Source organism: Malaclemys terrapin, chromosome 8 (genome assembly GCF_027887155.1).
Source record: "Malaclemys terrapin pileata isolate rMalTer1 chromosome 8, rMalTer1.hap1, whole genome shotgun sequence".
Classification (NCBI taxonomy): Eukaryota; Metazoa; Chordata; order Testudines; family Emydidae; genus Malaclemys; species Malaclemys terrapin.
The window spans coordinates 42,319,802-42,338,099 of record NC_071512.1 but is presented as its reverse complement, the minus strand read 5'-3'; the positions used below and the strand labels follow the sequence as shown (position 1 = coordinate 42,338,099).

At 52.6% G+C, this 18,298-nt stretch overlaps 1 protein-coding gene across 3 annotated transcripts in view; it reads left to right on the top strand.

The window, feature by feature from the left end:
- Nucleotides 1-5,013: 5,013 nt before the first annotated feature.
- The window catches only part of DDR2 (discoidin domain receptor tyrosine kinase 2), a 116,221-nt gene continuing 102,936 nt past the window's right edge, over nt 5,014-18,298 (top strand). For 2 of the 3 annotated variants that reach the window (XM_054037682.1, XM_054037679.1), the window contains exon 1: nt 5,014-5,108. The gene's annotated coding sequence lies outside the window, so the exon portion shown is untranslated. The remainder of the gene's footprint in view (nt 5,109-18,298) is intronic. The other variant, XM_054037680.1, reaches the window with a different exon arrangement.

Genomic DNA, 18,298 nt, shown 5'->3' with positions numbered 1-18,298 from the left:
GCCTCTTATCCAACCCCCCGGCCCCCTTACCATGCCGGTCAGAGCAGCATGTCTGGCAGCCGTGCCGCTCGGCCGGAGCCAGACACGCTGCTGCACTGCTCGGCAGGAGCGCACAACCCCACCGCCCAGAGCACCCTATGCTAAGGCAGCCTGGCTCGTTGTTGCCCTCTATTGGCATGCCAGGCATAGATGTTTCTGAGTTTGCTATTGTCTCTGAGCTAATAGACCTATTGTTTGTTTGTTTGTTTTGTTTTTTAAGCGCAACTAGTAGAGGTCATGCTTTCAGATCCAGAGGTTCCTGGGCTCAATCCAGCAGATGACCCAGCCAGGACCAACTGTGTGTGTGCAGGGGGGAAGGAGACCAGGCCTCAAGGGGCAGGAGAGTGGCTCTTTCAGGCACTCCTGGCAGTGCGTGGCAAAGCAGGATTCACACTGGGATGGTTTAGCATTGCTTTTCCAAAAAAAGAACAGGAGTACTTGTGGCACCTTAGAGACTAACAAATTTATTTGAGCATAAGCTTTCGTGGACTACAGCCCACTTCTTCGGATGCATAGAATGGAACATATAGTAAGAAATATATATACATACAGAGAACATGAAAAGGTGGAAGTAGCCATAACAACTGTAAGAGGCTAATTAATTAAGATGAGGTATTATCAGCAGGAGAAAAAAAACTTTTGTAGTGATAATCAAGATGGCCCATTTTAGACAGTTGACAAGAAGATGTGAGGATACTTAACATGGCAAAATAGATTCAATATGTGTAATGACCCAGCCACTCCCAGTCTCTATTGCTTTTCAGTTGCTCATTCACTGACTCTTAACAAGAAGAGGTGACTCGACCACAGTGTAGAAGTATTTACATGGGGAGGAGGTTGCTGAGAGCAGAGAGCTCTTCAATCTAGCAGGCAAAAGCAGAAAAGGATCCAATGGCTGGAAGCTGAAGAAATTTAGATTGTAACTAAGGAGCATATCTTTAACAGTCTGAGTAATAACCACTGGAACAAGTCACCTAGGGATGGGATGGATTCCCCATCACTTGGAGTCTGTGCATCAAGCCTGGGTGTTCACTGTCTAGCACAGCCTAAAGTTCTGGGCTGAGTGCAGGAATCACTGTGTGTAAGTCGCTGGTCTGTGTTGTACAGGAGGTGAGACTAGATGATCTACTGGTCCCTGCTGGCCCTAACATATGTGACGCTCTCTGCACCCCAGGTAGGAAGCTCCTTCGTCCTGTGCCTGCAACTGGAATCTCATGCACTGACACTCCACACTGGGATTGCACATGGCGAATGAACAGCATCTCCATGCAGTGCCTTTCTGCTTTGAAATCTGCTTTAGCATTGTAAACTGGAGGAGGGCTCCTGCTGGTCCTGCTCCACCAGCACAACCAGGCCACTTCCACTACTGTGACCCAGGGACCTCTTGATGTCAATTGGCAGAGGAGATAGGGATGCATCAGGGTCACAGGGATCCCGTGGGTCTGGTATTTACATATTAATTTACAGAAGAGTGTCAGGTAAGGAGGTTTCTGCTGAAAGTCTGTGTCGCACTGGTTACCGTCAGCATTGGCCTGCTAAACCCAGGGTTGTGAGTTCAGTCCTTGAGGGGGCCACTTAAGGATCTGGGGCAAAATCAGTACTTGGTCCTGCTAGTGAAGGCAGGGGGCTGGACTCGATGACCTTTCAAGGTCCCTTCCAGTTCTAGGAGATGGGATATCATTGCAAAGTGTATGTGCAGATAATACATACAGAGATGTGTGTATATATATAGAACATTATGGTCTTATAGCCTGGTAGTAAAAGGTAGGCCACAGAGAGGTACATGCCTTGAGACAAGTTCCACCAGACACCAGGTGGGAGGCAGGTATCTCCCTGTCCCTGCTGACCATTGTGTATTGTGAGTCTTACCATAGGAATTGATTTGCATCCTGAATCAAATGCTAATGAGGGGATTGTGGGGATGTCAGGAGAAGAAATGTACAGAAACAGGTGACCTGTGGGGTGGGGGAGTGGGAGACCCTTGTTACAGGTGAACAACAAAGGACTGGTCTAATATATCTAGGGGTGCAGAGCAGGGCGGGTGCAAGGAAGTTTCGCACCGTAGGTGGAACTTCCACCTTGCGCCCCCAGCCCTGCGGCAGCTCCCCGCCCTCCCTCCACCTTGAGGTGCCCCCCCCCGCAGCAGCTCCCCCCCCTGCCCTGAGGCGTCCCCCCCGGCAGCTCCCCGCCTAGCCTGAGGCACCTCCCCCCCCCCGCAGCAGCTGCCCACCCCCCGGCCCGGGGATCTGTGCAGCAGCTCTGACCCAGGGAAATCCCTGGGCTGCCGGCAGCGCGCGGACCCGGGGGTTCCCCTGGGCTGCCGGTGGTGCGCGGACCCGGGGAAACCCCTGGGCTGCCAGCGGCGCGCGGACCCGGGGAAACCCCTGGGCTGCCGGCGGCGCGCGGACACAGGGGAACCTCTGGGCTGCAGGCAGCGCGCTGACCCAGGGAAACCCCTGGGCTGCCTGCCAGCGGCTCAGACTCCCTCTCCCTCCCAGCGCACCGGCCACTGGAACACTTTAAAAAAAAATTGGGGGCGCCGCTTTTTGGTGCCCCCAAATCTTGGTGCCCTAGGCAACTGCCTAGTCTGCCTAAATGGTAGCACCGGCCCTGGTGCAGAGAGATACCTGCACATCCTTCGTCTGGGGAGACTGCCAGCTGGTTTGGTCTTCTGAAAGGAGGTTCTGACTCTCAGCCAGTCTGGGTACAAATCGCTGGGAGAAGGACTTTGGCGGAGCAGCACCTTGTTAGACAGGAGGGCATCTCGTTACTTGAGTCTATGCTCTAGAATGTGTGTTATGCTTTGGCATGTAAACCTTTGTTTCCAATAGCTCTGCCAGTTGTCACTTGAATCTCTGGTCTTTGCTAGATGTATGCTTGCTTTCTCTGGAACCCAGCCTAAGTGCTGTGGGTTGAGCACAACGGTGATCCGAGGTAGAAAAGGTAAGCTGGGGTGCACTTTTCCTTTGGGAGCAGCAGCCAGTCTGTGAACATCCAGTGGAGCAGGGCCTGGGCATTCCTGGGGGATGCTCAGGGATGGGGTGTGCCTGTTGTTAGCCTGCAGGGAGCAGTGGAGCTCACATGGGCTGAGAGGGGAGCACTGGTGCTGCCTGTGGCTGGTGGTGCCAGAGAGCTGACCCCTGGCAGAGGCAGACAGGGCTTCCACATGTGAAGGGCAGGCAGTAGTGAGGTGCTTCCCAGGCCAGGGTATCCCAAGAAGCCTCCCAAACACTGAGCACGGAGCTAGAAGAAGAGCCCATCCAGTCATCAAGCATCACCCTCTGAAGGAAGGGATTATAAAACAGGGGAGCTCCCCTCCTCCAGGGAAACACGGTCCCACACCCCTGCCAAGGCCCCGCTCTCTGGGCTAGGGAGATTTACAGGCTGCCCCACTTTGCTCAGGCTGTCTCCTGGAGATCATAGAATACCAGGGTTGGAAGGGACCTCAGGAGGTCATCTAGTCCAACCCCCTGCTCAAAGCAAGACCAATTCCCAACTAAATCATCCCAGCCAGGGCTTTGTCAAGCCGGGCCTTAAAAATCTCTAAGGAAGGAGACTCCACCACCTCCCTAGGTAACGCATTCCAGTGCTTCACCACCCTCCTAGTGAAATAGTGTTTCCTAATATCCAACCTAAACCTCCCCCACTGCAACTTGAAACCATTGCTCTTGTTCTGTCATCTGCCACCACTGAGAACAGCCGAGCTCCATCCTCTTTGGAACCCCCCTTCAGGTAATTGAAAGCTGCTATCAAATCCCCCCCCAATCTTCTCTTCTGGAAACTAAACAATCCCAGTTCCCTCAGCCTCTCCTCATAAGTCATGTACTCCAGACCCCTAATCATTTTTGTTGCCCTCCGCTGGTCTCTTTCCAATTTTTCCACATCCTTCTTGTAGTGTGGGGCGCAAAACTGGACACAGTACTCCAGATGAGGCCTCACCAATGTCGAATAAAGGGGAACGATCACGTTCCTCGATCTACTGGCAATGCCCCTACTTATACAGCCCAAAATGCCGTTAGCCTTCTTGGCAACAAGAGCACACTGTTGACTCATATCTAGCTTCTCGTCCACTGTGACCCCTCGGTCCTTTTCTGCAGAACTAGCCATTCGGTCCCTAGTCTGTAGCAGTGCATGGGATTCTTCCGTCCTAAGTGCAGGACTCTGCACTTGTCCTTGTTGAACCTCATCAGGCTTTTTTTGGCCCAATCTTCTAATTTGTCTAGGTCCCTCTGTATCCGATTCCTACCCTCTAGTGTATCTACCACGCCTCCTAGTTTAGTGTCATCTGCAAACTTGCTGAGAGTGCAGTCCACACCATCTTCCAGATCATTAATAAAGATGTGGAGTGTCCTGTTCCCCCCTGCCCCCAGGGGTGGACAGGGAATGGCTCCAGGAAGCATGGGAAGCGTTAAGCCCCATAGGGGGTTCTGGTTCATTATTTTATCCCCTAGGAGCTGTGAGGCCACCCTGCAGCCCCTCTGGCCCTGCCTCTGTGTAGTGGCCCTCAACCATTGCATGAGTGACACAGAGCCTCGCTGAGTGACTCCCTTGGGCTGGAGGCAGGATCCCTGCAGACCAGATTATCCCAATTTTTTCTTCTGGCCTTTGTGTTAAGTGGGGAGGTTGGTGCAGCCAGATGCAGCACCAGCACCTGGGGGAATATTAACGAGGAACTGCCTTTAATCCTTTCTCTCGTTCATATACAACTCTGCTCTGCTACCTAAATCAACAAGCCATAAAACACCTCCTGAAACAATCTGCCTGGATCTGTAAGGCCACTCACTGCTTTGGGATTGTTTCCTTCCTATGAATGGGTTTTGCTGTAAATTACAGCTCTGCGCGCATTCCCTTGGGCCGAGCGAGCGAGCCTCGGCAGAGAAGCCAGCTCTGATTGGTGTCTGGCTCCCCCAGCCCCTAATTGAAGCCAAATGTGCAAGATGTGGGATTGTGGGACGTTGGCCGGGGTCCAGGAATTCGCAGAATGCCTCGGCGCCGTCTTGCATCAGCCGGCAGAAGTTCGCACTCGGCCGGGAAGAGAAATCTGCGGCCCCACTCTGGCGCGTCTTGGGGTAAGTGCTACGGGGTCAGGAGCCCAGTTGCCCAAGATTCCGGGCTGCACCAGCGCGGCGGGGCGAGAGCAGAGCCCGGGAGCGGCCGGACCCCGAAGTTTTGGGACAAGTTGCGGGAGGTCGGGACGAGCTAGCTCCGGGGGAACGTTCTGCGGGGAACGGGGCGCTGCGGGTCGGCCCGCCTGGGGAAGGGATCCCCGCCCCGGCTCCAGCGCGTCTCTTGCCTGCCGCGTGCTAAAACTCCCCAGGGTCCCGCCTTGCCTCCACCCCGGACTAGAGCGCGGACAGGGCAGGGCCGCCTGCGAGCCGGGCTGTGCCCCCCGGGCCTGGTGGAGGGGAGCCCGCCGAGTCCCTCCAGGGGTGCAGCGGGGTGGCTGAGGTAAGCGGGCTGCGCGGCCCTGCCCGCGAGGTGCCCAGCCGCGGCCCCAGACGCTCCGCGCAGCGCCGGGTAACGGGGCCGCGGCAGCCCGCTCCCTAGACGGCGAATTGTAGCCAGAGCAGACTACAGCTCCCAGCAAGCATCGGGCTAACCCGCCAGTGCGGTCCACGGCGCCTATGGCACTGCTTTCCGGCGACTTATGGTCCTCGGCCTGCTCTGACCTGTGGAAGTGTAACACTGCTGCAGAAAAACTAGACTTCATTCTGGGTTATAGTAGCAGGAGTGTTCTAAGCGAGACATGGGCAGTAATTCGGTGGGTCTACTCTACACTGATATAGCCTCAACTGCAGTTCTGGGTGCCACATTGCAGGAAAGATGTGGAGAAACTGGAGAGAGTCCAGAGAAGAGCAACAAAAATGATGAAAGGTCTAGAAAACACGACCTATGAGGGATGACTGAAAAAATTGGGTGTGTTTAGTCTGGAGAAGAGAAGACTGAGAGGGGACATGATAACAATCTTCAAGTACATAGAAGTTTGTTACAAGACAGAGGGAGGAAAATTGTTCTCATTAACCTATGAGGATAGGACAAGAAGCAATGGGCTTTAATTGTAGCAAGGGTGGTTGAGGTTGGACATTAGGAAAAACTTCCTGTCAGAGTGGTTAAGCCCTGGAATAAATTGCCTAGGGAGGTTGTGGAATCGCTGTCATGGGAGATTTTTAAGAGCAGGTTAGACAAACACCTGTCAGGGATGGTCTAAATAATACTTACCCTTACCCTGAGTGCAAGGGACTGGATTAGATGACCTCTCGAGGTCCCTTCCAGTCCTATACTTCTATGATTAATATCTTTGGGGCTCTATAGCCCCCAGCTCTGCCGTGTCTGAGGCCTCCATAGTGTCTAATGGGGCAAACTCCTGGTCTATGGAGGAGCAGTGTCAACCCTCAGCATGGCCTGTGGAACGTTAGTTAGCCTATTACTGTGAGCCCTTGTCACGCTATACAAAGCCAGTCAGGACTCTGGGGGAGCATGCCTCCTCTCTCTGAGCATACTGTCTCCACGGCAAGAAGCTTACACAGCTTCGACTTTCCTGGGTCTGACCTTGGAGCATTCTGCATCCCCTTCCTCACCGTGTGCTTCCCGCAGCGAGTCCACCCAGGCGGGGCTACTGGGGAAGCCAGAGGACCCTGCACCCCGACTCCGTAATCAGACATTGGTAACAAAAATCTGTCACAATCTGCTTGGAATGTCAGTTGATTAGGCTGACGCCACAGGATTGTTTGGGGAGAAGATGACTAAACACCTCAAGTGTCTAGATTTTTAAAGCTTTATTGATTAAAATAATAAAATAGCGGAGAGTGCTGGAAATGCTTTTACGTCACTCAAAGGAAGGAAGAAAGTGTTAATGCCCCTCTTTCCAATGAGCAATCAGCTGTGCCTTAGTGAGCTTTCCAATGCGCAGCCGTCTTTCTCTGCACAGGTCCACAATTACCTTAAGGAGATTGTTATAGGCCATCTCCACGCTGTTCCGAAGTGGTCACAGACTCACAGGCCTATGCTCTCTCAGCTCCCCATGATCCCTGGGAGGAACCCCTTCAGTGCGACAGCCCTTTTCGGGGGTCCACCTCTTTCGGGGTTAAGCCATAGGCTCCTCCTGGAACCACACCTCTTGGCGCCTTCAGCACTCCCATCTCTTGCTAATCCTCCTTTGTTTTACTGCTCCCCAGTCACTTACTGCAGGATGCTCTGTCCATGAGGTGCAGTTTATCCCACCTTTGCCACCAGTTATCATGGAGTCACCAGGGCGATGCTCTGGAAGTACTCCATACGAAGCCAGGCAGGACTCTGAGGGAGCATGCCTCCTCTCTCTGAGCATACTGTCTCCAGAGCAAGAAGCTTACACAGCTTCGACCTTCCTGGGTCTGACCTCGGAGCATTCAGCATCCCCTTCTCACACCGTGCGCTTCCCGCAACGAGTCTGCCCAGGCGAGGCTCCTGGGGAAGCCAGAGGGCCCTGCACCCCAACTCCGCAGCCAGATGTGACTCCCAGTCAGCTGGCAAAACAGCAAGACTCACATAGGCTCACATACAGCATAACAAGGGAAAATCCCCACTTCATCACAGCCCTGTCCTAGGCGCTAGTGCAGGGGAGCTGTGTGCTCTGCTCAGGGCGGGTGGGTTGTAAGGAGAAGATGGACCTGAGATAACAAACCTGCTTCCAACCAGCCCCTCCTCTGCCAGCCTCACTGTCTTGCCAGGGTTCACATGCGTCTGAGGAGCTGAGCCTCAGGCAGCTGGGCCCAGAGCCTCAAAGATATCTAGGTGCCTAGCTCTCATCCATTTCAGTAGTCATCGAAATACTTGTGAGTGCTGGGGGTGCTGCACAACCACTTCCTGCTCGTTTACTAACCTGAGAGTTGGATGGGATAACGCATGGGAAAAGGAAGGGTCAGGCATGCTCCTGGACTGGATGTGTGTGCTCTCTCTAATGCCACAAGCCCTGCTCTGCATTCCCAGGGAGGCTGGGAGCATAGGCACAGACTCCGTGGGTGCTCCGGGGCTGGAGCACCCATGGGGAAAAAAATTAGTGGGTGCGCTGCACCCGCCGGCAGCCAAGCTCCCCAACCTACCTCCTTCCCCCCCCCCCCCCCACTCCACCCGTACGCCATGTCCCTGCTCCTCTGCCTACCTCCCAGTGCTTCCTGCCGCCAAACAGCTGTTTGGCAGCGCTTAGGACTTTCCAAGAGGGAGTGGGGACGCGGCGCACTCAGGGGAGGAGGTGGAGAAGAGGCAGGGACTTAGGGGAAGAGGGTGGAATGGGGGAAGGGACTTTGGGGAAGGGGTGGAATTGGGACGGGGCGAGGGCAGGACCAGGGGTGGGGGTGAGGTCGAGCACCCACTGGGAACAGTGGAAGTTGGAGCCTATGGCTGGGAGGCCTGCCCTTGGCCTGCAGGATGGGGGTGTTTCATTGGAGCTGTGCATGTAGATGGGTGAGAATTGGACCCTGTCAGGTCTGCAGACCTCTCCTGTTCAGGGCCTTTCTTTTCAGTGCGTGCTAACCAGTGCCTGTGCTAGGGCCTCTGCACATGGCCCCAGAGGGACAAGGGGTGTGTGTGTTGTGGGGGAGATCCAGCCACCATAGCCCCCCCATGTGTGCCACAAGCCAGCGGCAGTGGCTGAGATGTGCATTGCTTCTCAGTCTGTGAAGCAGACCGCAGCCTGCAATAGCCATGAGTGGCAAAACTTTGTTCGTGGTGTTCCCCCAACAAGGGAATAATATAAAACAGTGCTGGGATCTGTTATAGGCTGGGGTGGGAAGTCACTGCTCAGGTGGCTGGAGGGCTGGGGAGCTGTGCAAAGAGTCCTCACCTGACCAGCTCATGGGGCACGATCAGCAGAGAGATCTGGGGAGAGAGGGAGGGAGGTCCCTGCCCCAATGCCATTAGTTCAACTGTTCCCACCTCCAAACCTCCAGCCCCACTGCAATTAATTCAGCCCCCATTCCCACTCCATCCCCTTCCCCAAACAGGGAAGTCAGCAGCCTCATGCTGGCACCACTACAATATTTACCCCCCGACCCCTCCATGCAACCAAGCCAACTCCCACTCTGGTCAATGCAATTAATTTAGCCCTGGCCTGACCTCTCTGTTGGGCTCCATAGCTGCTGTCTGCAGGGGTGTTGGGCCTCTGCTCCCCACTCCCCCAGAGATCAGAAACAGGGAGCCTGCTGGTGGCTCCCACATGGGGAGGGTGGAGAGAGAAGGCTGGGCTGTGTCACCGGGGAGGGGGAGCCAGCAGCTCAGGGTCAGTTCATTTCCTGCACCGCCCCTCTTTTTCTATGGATAATGTAGCAGCCCAACCACCTCCCCCCCCCCCCCCCCAGAAGAACCTGGGGTAGGGTTACCATACGTCTGGTTTTTCCCGGACATGTCCGGCTTTTTGGTAATCAAACCCCCGTCTGGGGGGAATTGCCAAAAAGCCAAACATGTCCTGGAAAATACCAGCCGGGCACTTCCCCTCCCGCGGCTCCTGTGCTCCTCCCCTGACTCTTCGGCTCTGTTTAAGAGCTGAGCTGCCCGAGCGCTACTGGCTTTGGGCAGCCCCCTTGCCTCCGGACTCCAGCCGCCGGCCGGGCACTTCCCCTTCCGGGCTCCAGCTGCTCTGCTCCGGCGGCTGGGGTCCGGAGGCATGGGGGCTGCCCGAAGCCGGAGCGCTCGGGCAGCTCAGCTCTTAAACAGAGCCGAAGAGTCAGGGGAGGAGCACAGCAGCTGGAGCCCGGGAGTTAAAGTGCCCGGCCGGGGGCACAGGGTCCGGAGGCATGGGGCCTGCCCGAGCGCTACCGGCTTCACGGTTTGCTGGGCAGCCCCCAGACTCTGCACCCCCGGCTGGGCGCTTCCCCTCCCGGGCTCCAGCTGCGCTGGGGAAGCGCCGGCCAGGGGCGCAGGGTCTGGGGGCTGCCCGGCAAACCGTGAAGCCGGTAGCGCTTGGGCAGCCCTTTTCGTGTGGCTGGGAGGGAGAGTTGGGAACTTTGGGGAAGGGGCGGAGTTGGGGCGGGGCCGGGGTTGGGAAAGGGGCGGGGCCAGGGCCCCGTGGAGTGTCTTCTTTTTTTATTTTTTAAATATGGTAACCCTAACCTGCCACTTCCTGCCCTCTCTGAATGCAACCCCGGAGGCCTAGTGTCTTTATCTATTCCGGGGTGGAATCATGCAATTCTCCGCTCTTAGACCTGGCCTTGGGCTACAGGATCCTGTGTATCAACCGTACATACCAAGCAGGTCCTACTCAGATTGGCATCTGCAGTTCTTATCTGCAGGATCCTTTTACTAGTGCTGAATACAGTAACTAGACAGCCATCTCAATCCAACCTATTTGTTTTAGAAGTAGGAACAAAGCATATAGAGAAAAAGGATTTTAAAACAATTCACAATGCATGGCTTTCTCACGTAAAACCCTTCCATCCTGGGATAGTGACCGTGGCACTTCAGATAAATTCTCCAGAAACTAATCCCTTCTTGAGAGAGTCTCTCTAGCCCTCTTGATTCTTCTGGTTCCTTTTCTGATCCTGGCATTGTCTGTCTCAAATGTTTGCTTGAGCCATTTATGGGTATTTCTTTTCTTCCTGTTTGTTTTCCATACAGCTCCCCCTAAATAAATTAAACCAGTATATTCATACAGCACACACCCCAATAATCATATCAACATACAGTATTCGTAAACTGTATCCCCTTGTTTCTGCCTCCAAGAATGGCATTTACAATCTTAGCCACAGCATCGCACTAGGAGCTCATGTTCAGTTTGTTATCCACCATGACATTTAGGTGCCTTCCAGAGTCACTGCTTTCTGGGATACAGCCCCCCCCTCCCCATCCTATGTAAGTAAGAAAAACATCCAATTTTGACTTTAAAATGGTCAGTGATGGAGAATCCACTATGAACCTTGATAAATTGTTCCAATGGTTATTATATTCTTTGTTCCTAAATGGATAGCCTTACACTTGGCTGTATTAAAAGGCATGATTTTTTACATTACACTCATCTTACCAAGTGATCCAAATAATTTTATATCAGTAACCTGTCCTGGTCGCCATTTACCAACCCACCAGTCTTTGTGTCAGCTGCAAACTTTATCAGCAATGAGTTATCTTCTTCTAGATCATTGATTTAAAAACCAGTCTCTTCAGGGTACAATTGGTTGAGATCTGTCAGCCAGTTTTAACCCATTTAATATGCTCATACTGATCTTGTATAGTGCTAATCTTCTAATCAGAATGTTGTGCATTACTAAGCCAAACATGTCCAAATATATTACACCACTACAGTTAATTTGACCAAACAGCCTTGCAATCTTGTCAAAGAACAGTATCAAGTTCTTCCAACAAGTCCCATTTACTATGAAACCATGTTAATTAGTATCACTTATTTCTATCCTGTAACTCTTTAGTGATAGTCTTGGAGCAGCCATTCCATAATTTTGCCCAGGATCAGTGCCAGGCTAGCCAGCCTACAATTACTTGGGTTGTCCTGTTTACTCATTTTAAATACTGGCACAACACCAACTTTAACTTATTTCCAGGCTGAATTTGTCTAGCTTCAATTTTCAGAAGTTGGATCGTGTTATACCTTACTAGATGAAAGAGCCCATTATTAAATATTTGTTCCCATAAAGATACCTATAGACTGTGATCAAGTTTATTTAGCTTAACAAAGAAAAGGTTAAGGGGTGACTTGAAGACTCAGTCTATCACTGTAAGTTATGTTTTCCAATACCTTAATCATTCTTGTAGCTCTTCTTTGAACCCTCCTTTTCAACATCCTTCTTGAACTGTGGACACCAGAACTGGACACGGGATTCCAGCTGCAATCATACTAATGCCAAATACTGAGGTGAAATAACCTCTCTGCTCCTACTCAAGATTGCCCTGTTTCTGCATCCAAGAATCGCGTTAGCCCTTTTGGCCATAGCATGCACTAGAAGCTCATGTTCAGCTGATTATCCACTCTGATCCCCATGTCATGTGACTTCTCCCAACCACTCTCTATAATGTCAAGTCAATCAGATTTCTTCTCCTGCCTGAGCATTTCCAGTTCCTCCTGTTTATTACCAGGCTCCTGCCATTGGTGTGGATAGCTGAAGAATGTATTTCTTTTATCATAGAAGATTAGGGTTGGAAGAGACCTCATGAGGTCATCTAGTCCAACTAAATCATCCCAGCCAGGGCTTTGTCAAGCCGGGCCTTAAAATCCCTGAGGCTGGTGTCAAGGCTGATTCCCCACTCTGGCACTTCGAGTGCAGAAGTGGGGGCCCACAAGGATTTTAAAAATTAGTATGGGCCACTCCAGGCTGGTATTAAACTCCCAAGGTCACAGGTTCTCTCTGACCTTGGATGGGTAGATGCTGCCACCACCCAAATGCAAACCCCTTGAAACCCAGGAAGGCACACTTGGGAATTCCTTCCTGGGGGGTACCCTCAAGCCCTTTCACCCCTCCACCCCCCCGGGGGGAGAGCTGAGAAAAAAAACAAAGGAAATTAGCTGTTGCCCCCGGCTAATTAAACAACACATGCACAAACCTCTTAAGACACCAAAAATCCAATCCTGTTCTTAAAAAAGGGTAAATTTTAGTAAAAACAAAGAAAAGATATTTTGAATTTAGGCTTTTGCTAGATTTAAAAAACCCACTTACAAAAATTAAGCATCAAGATATCTCTCTTGAGGTTCAGCTTATAGGTTACAAGCAAAACAAAAGCATCTGGAGTTAGTACAGAGGAGTCCACAAGCCTTACAAAATAAAAGAAATAAAACCTAATCATGTCTTTCTAGACCACGGGTCAGCAACCTTTCAGAAGTGGTGTGCCCGGTCTTCATTTATTCACTCTAACTTAAGGTTTTGTGTGCCAGTAATACATTTGTGAGATGCCCTTTCTGGGGATGCCAGACATGTGAGAATTTTTTAGAAGCTGGGGGCGGCTGCAGAGTGCTGGGCCCCGGCCAGGAGCAGAGCCCTAGGCTGGCTGCTGATACCCCAGGGTGGCTGCAGAGCACTGGGCCCCTACCTGCTGGGGTGAGGGAAATGAGGAAGGAGTTGCTCAGTTGCATGAAACTATGAGTATAGGGCAATGGCACTGAATATGGACCCCAATTTCCCACCACCAGATGGGGTCATTGTAACTCATATCTCATTCCTGAGAGTAATTAATGCACAGAGCACAGCTGCTGCTGGCGTCCCAAAGCTGTCGGGGCTCGTGTGCTGCTAGGCTGTGCGCTGCAATGGTGCCTGTCGAAGTTATCACCAATTGGTATGGGAAAGTGCCTTACCGCAGAGGAAGAAATAAGGCTGCCATCCCTAGAAACCTTTGGGAGAGGACTACAATGTACCTCCATGAAAGGTATCCTCCAGAGAGATCTCGATGAAGAAGGGACATCCCCGTAGAAACAAACTGTTCTGCATGGTCCCCTGCCTAATCCTACAGGGGAATGAAAAGCAGATAACAATGCTAACTTTCTTGTATTGGTACCTCTTCCAGTATGGAAAGTTGATAGCTATATCCTGCTAAGTTGGGACAACCATCAGTGTGATGGGAAATAAATATACATGCTTACCCAAGGATCCTTCCCCTGCATTGGGCCTGATTGGACGGCAGTGGAGTCTCAAGCAGGTCCTGGCTTGTGGTGCAACTGGACCCCGTGGTAGCATGTCCCCATCATCCTTTTCTTCCTTCTCCTTGCTGTGCACAGCAGGGGCTGTGGCTCGGGCTCCTTGGAGGTACCCATGGTAGTCTGTGGGTTGGTGGGGTCCCCCGAAGTATGGCATGCAGCTCTTTGTAAAAGTGGCAGGGCTGTGGCTCAGCACCACATTGATTGTTGCCCCCCTGGCCTGGTTTGCCTGACTCAGCTCCTTGGCTTTCACACAGCACTGCTGTTGGTCCTTGTCATGCCCCTTTTCTCCTGCATCTCCCATACAACCTGCTCTTCCATGTCCACATTTCTATGGCTGGTCTGTTGCTGTGTTTGCACAGCCTGTTCTCCCCACAGGCCCAGGAGAGCCAATATCTCCTGCCTACTCCAAGCCAGAGTGCGTCTGGAGCGTGTAGCCAGCAGGGTCAGCTGGGCAGTTGCACACAACAGTGGGGAGCTGTGAGTTGTGCTCTCTAAGCTGGACAATCAGGAAAAGGCATATCAAAAAGTTCTGGGTTTTAAAACGGGGGTGGGGAGGGTTCTATTTTCTGTGACCCCTTGGGCAGTGGAACTCACAATTGTGACCAGAGTGGTCACTGCCTGGCATTGTGGGTCAGTATAAGTAACGCAATGCCTATGCTGGCACTGTGTCAACCTCACCACACTGACCATGGGCCAACGCTGCTCCTGGAGGTGGTGTTACTGCGGTGCTGTACTGGGGCGCTTATGTCAGTGGGAGACCCATTTAAGTGTAGATACCTACATGTAGTAGATCGCAGCAGGGCCCCCTGGCTCCTGCCTCTGCTAGTCCACAAAGTCACTCGGAGACCCTGGGATTAGTAGCCACAGGTGCAGTTTATTCACAGGCTTGTTTCCACCACCATTTCACCATGTACAGTTGGCCATTCACCATCTGCAGGCAGGAGAGAGGGAAGAGCTGCTTCCACTCCCTGCCTTTCCCCTTTCTTTCTGCTCCTCCCTTGGCTTTCTTCCTTTGAGGCTTTTATACAGCCCAGGCTAATTAGGTGGTCAGCTGTCTCTGCTTCCCCAGTTAGGGCCAGGTTACCTCCAGACAACTCTAATTCATTCCCGTAAATGGGAACTGGCATGACAGAGGGTTGAATCAGCAACCCTTTGCCCAGCACCCTGTCACACACCTCCCCACCTTCTCCAACTGCCAGGTTTGCCTCTCTGCGTCCTCTCCTTCCTCTACTGGTGGGGGGCTCTATGGGAGAGGTTTTTCCCCCTCTTTTGGGTCATTCCCAGAACTTGCCGTGTGAGGTTTCTCCATCCCCTACCCACAGAAACTACGTTGGGTGGGCGGTGGATGGACCCACAGGTCCTCGAAGCATTCACAGCCCCCTGGGTGTTCCCGTTTTTTCCCTCCCTTCCCTTCCGTCAGGGGTTCAGGGTTGGTCCCAGCCCTCTCCTGGACACTCAGGACTTCCTGTTCCTCAAGCTTGTCCAGTGGGGCCTGGGTCTCTTCCTTTGGGGGTCCACTAATAAAGGCCTCCGCTGGGCCTTACTCTCCAGTCAAGGACCCTGGGTGGATGTCTTGCTCATAGCTTCCCGCTCCCTTCTCAAGCTCTGTTGTCTAGGGGTTTTCTGCTCAGAGGTCTCTACCCCCATCCTCTGGGGATCTCCCCTTTTTTCCTATCTTGGGCTTTCTCCCTCTGCCCACCTTCCCTCCTGGGAAGGAGTCCCAGTCCATACCCACCACTACCAGGTAAGGCAGGCCCTTTACTACCCCGATCCGCTGCCACTTAAACCTGCCCCGAACCTTGAAGGGCACCTGGGCCATAGGGTATTGTCTTCTATCCCTGTGGATGCATTCCACGTCCATCTTCGCACTGGGCATCCACCAGTGTGGCCTCACGTGCTTCCTTTGTACCAGAGAACAGGCTGAGGCCGAGTCCACCAGGCCTTTCTGGGATTTCCTCCCCAACATTACTGGAAGAGTGGACAGCTTCCACCCCTTCTCCTGCCCTCCAGCATTTGCCCACCCACAATCCATGTGGGGCAGTCCCCCTTCTTTTGTCCCGGTCGTCCGCACTGCCAGCAGACAATCGGCCTGGACCCGCTGGGGAGCCCCTCGGGTGTCCTCCCTTTTGTTCTCTGGGCCCTTCCCGGGCAGAGGTTCTCTGGGCCTCCTCCTTCTCCACTTCCTTGCACGGTCGTCCCTCCTTCGTGGGGAAGTCTGCCTTGTCCCATCCAGCTCCCACAGTTACCCACTCAAATGTACCTAGGAAGGTGTTGGGGTCATCTGTTGGGCCCATTTTACATAGTCCTAGGCCTGGCGCCTGAACGCCATCGCCTCCTGTGGGACTCGCCACTTTCTGCAGGAGCTGCTGGTTTGAGTGTTGGCCTGTTAAACCCAGGGTTGTGGGTTCAATCTTTTGAGGGGGCCACTTAGGGATCTGGGGCAAAAATCTGTCTGGGGATTGGTCCTGCTTTGAGCAGGGGGTTGGACTAGATGACCTCCTGAGGTCCCTTCCAACCCTGACATTCTATGATTCTATGCCGGCCTGCTCCTAAATGAGGGCCTGAAGGCTCTTCTGCTGTTCTGCCTGCCAGATGAGCAAGGCCTATCTCTCCAGCTGGTAGGCTTGCTGAAAACTCTGCATTGCCTTCTGCACCTTCTCCTGCTGCTTGACTAGCCATTGCAGGGTCTCCTCCATCTCCAGACTGCCAAACACTTGCTCCGGCACGCATCCTGGACAAGCTCCAGTGTGTAACAGAGCGCGGTAGGCCCCCCTGGCTACTGCCTCTGCTAGGTCCACAAAGTCACTGAGACCCTGGAGATAGTAGCCACTGGTGCAGTTTATTCACAGGCTTGTTCCCACCATCATTTCACCATGCACAGCTGGCTCTTCACGATCGGCAGGCAGGAAGTAGGTAGGGAAGAGCTACCTCCCTGCTTCCATTCCCTGCCTTTTCCCTTTCTTTCTGTTCCCCCATTGGCTTCCTTCCTCCAAGGCTTTTATACAGCCCCAGGCTAATTAGGTAGCAGCTGTCTCTGCTTCCCAGATTAGGGCCAGGCAGCTCTAATTTATTCCCCTAAATGGGAGCTGGCATATCAGAGGGCTTTGCCCAGCACCCTGGCACACTGCACAACTAGGTCAGTGCAAGGCGGCTTTGTAGTCACAGAATGATAAAATATTAGGGTTGGAAGAGACCTCAGGAGGTCATCCAGTCCAATCCCCTGCTCAAAGCAGGACCAACACCAACTAAATCATCCCAGCCAAGGCTTTGTCAAGCCAGACCTTAAACACCTCTAAGGATGGAGATTCCACCACCTCCCGAGGTAACACATTCCAGTGCTTTACCCCCCCTCCTAGTGAAATAGTGTTTTCTAATATCCAACTTAGACCTCCCCCACTGCAACTTGAGACCATTGCTTCTTGTTCTGTTCACTGACACCACTGAGAACAGCCTAGCTCCATCCTCTTCAGGTAGTTGAAGGCTGCTATCAAATCCCCCCTCACTCTTCTCTTCTGTAGACTAAATAAGCCCAGTTCCCTCAGCCTCTCCTTGTAGGTCATGTGCCCCAGCCCCCTAATCATTTTCATTGCCCTCTGCTGGACTATCTCCAATTTGTCCACATCCCTTCTGTAGTGGTGGTGGCGGGGGACAACCAAAACTGGACACAGTACTCCAGTTGTGGCCTCACCAGTGTCGAATAGAGGGGAATAATCACTTCCCTCGATCTGCTGGCAATGTTCCTACTAATACAGCCCAATATGCCGTTGGCTGCCTTCGCAACTAGGGCACACTGCTGACTCATATCCAGCTTCTCGTCCATTGTAATCCCCAGGCCCTTTTCTGCAGAACTGCTGCTTAGCCAGTCGGTCCCCAGCCTGTAGCGGTGCATGAGATTCTTTCTTCTTAAGTGCAGGGCTCTGCGCTTGTCCTTGTTGAACCTCATCAGATTTCTTTTGGCCCAATCCTCCAATTTCTCTAGGTCACTCTGGACCCTATCCCTACCCTCCAGAATATCTACCTCTCCCTCCAGTTTAGTGTCAGCTGTGAACTTGCTGAGAAATTAGTCTGATTGAAGGATGTTTAGTTTGTATATTTTGACATGTGATGTTGACAGTTTGTGTTATAACGGGTTATAAACCTTTAACTTTTGAATCTCAATATCTGCTGTCATGAAATAATGACCTAATTTCCTGCAACTATGGAAATTTAAATTGATAATTTAAAAAAATGCTTAAAAATAAATATTACAATCTGCCATGCTGCCACCTTGAAGAGATGGGGACTTGTAATGGGGTGTACCAACCCCACAGTAGGCAGGAAGGGGTTAAGGAGTTGCTTTGGGCTGCAGTGACTTCACCCTGCCATACTTGCAAGGCAGGTCAGGCCTGGAGGAAAAGTTCAAGAGGGAAGAGCGCAGCTCTGGGTGGAGGACAGACCTCTCATCCCCTCAGCTCCATGATCGTGCCCCATGGCAGGCAGAACCTGCTCCTATGGCCAAGGACTGTTCAAGCACCCTGCAAAGAAGGCAGGTCACACTATAACCAGTCACTGCAAGGTGCTTTCTGGGGGCTGACCAGAGAACATGGAGCCAGACTGTACCTTGGCCAAGACTCCCAGAAGGAATGGAGGTTGCTGGCTCATCTGGGGCTGGTT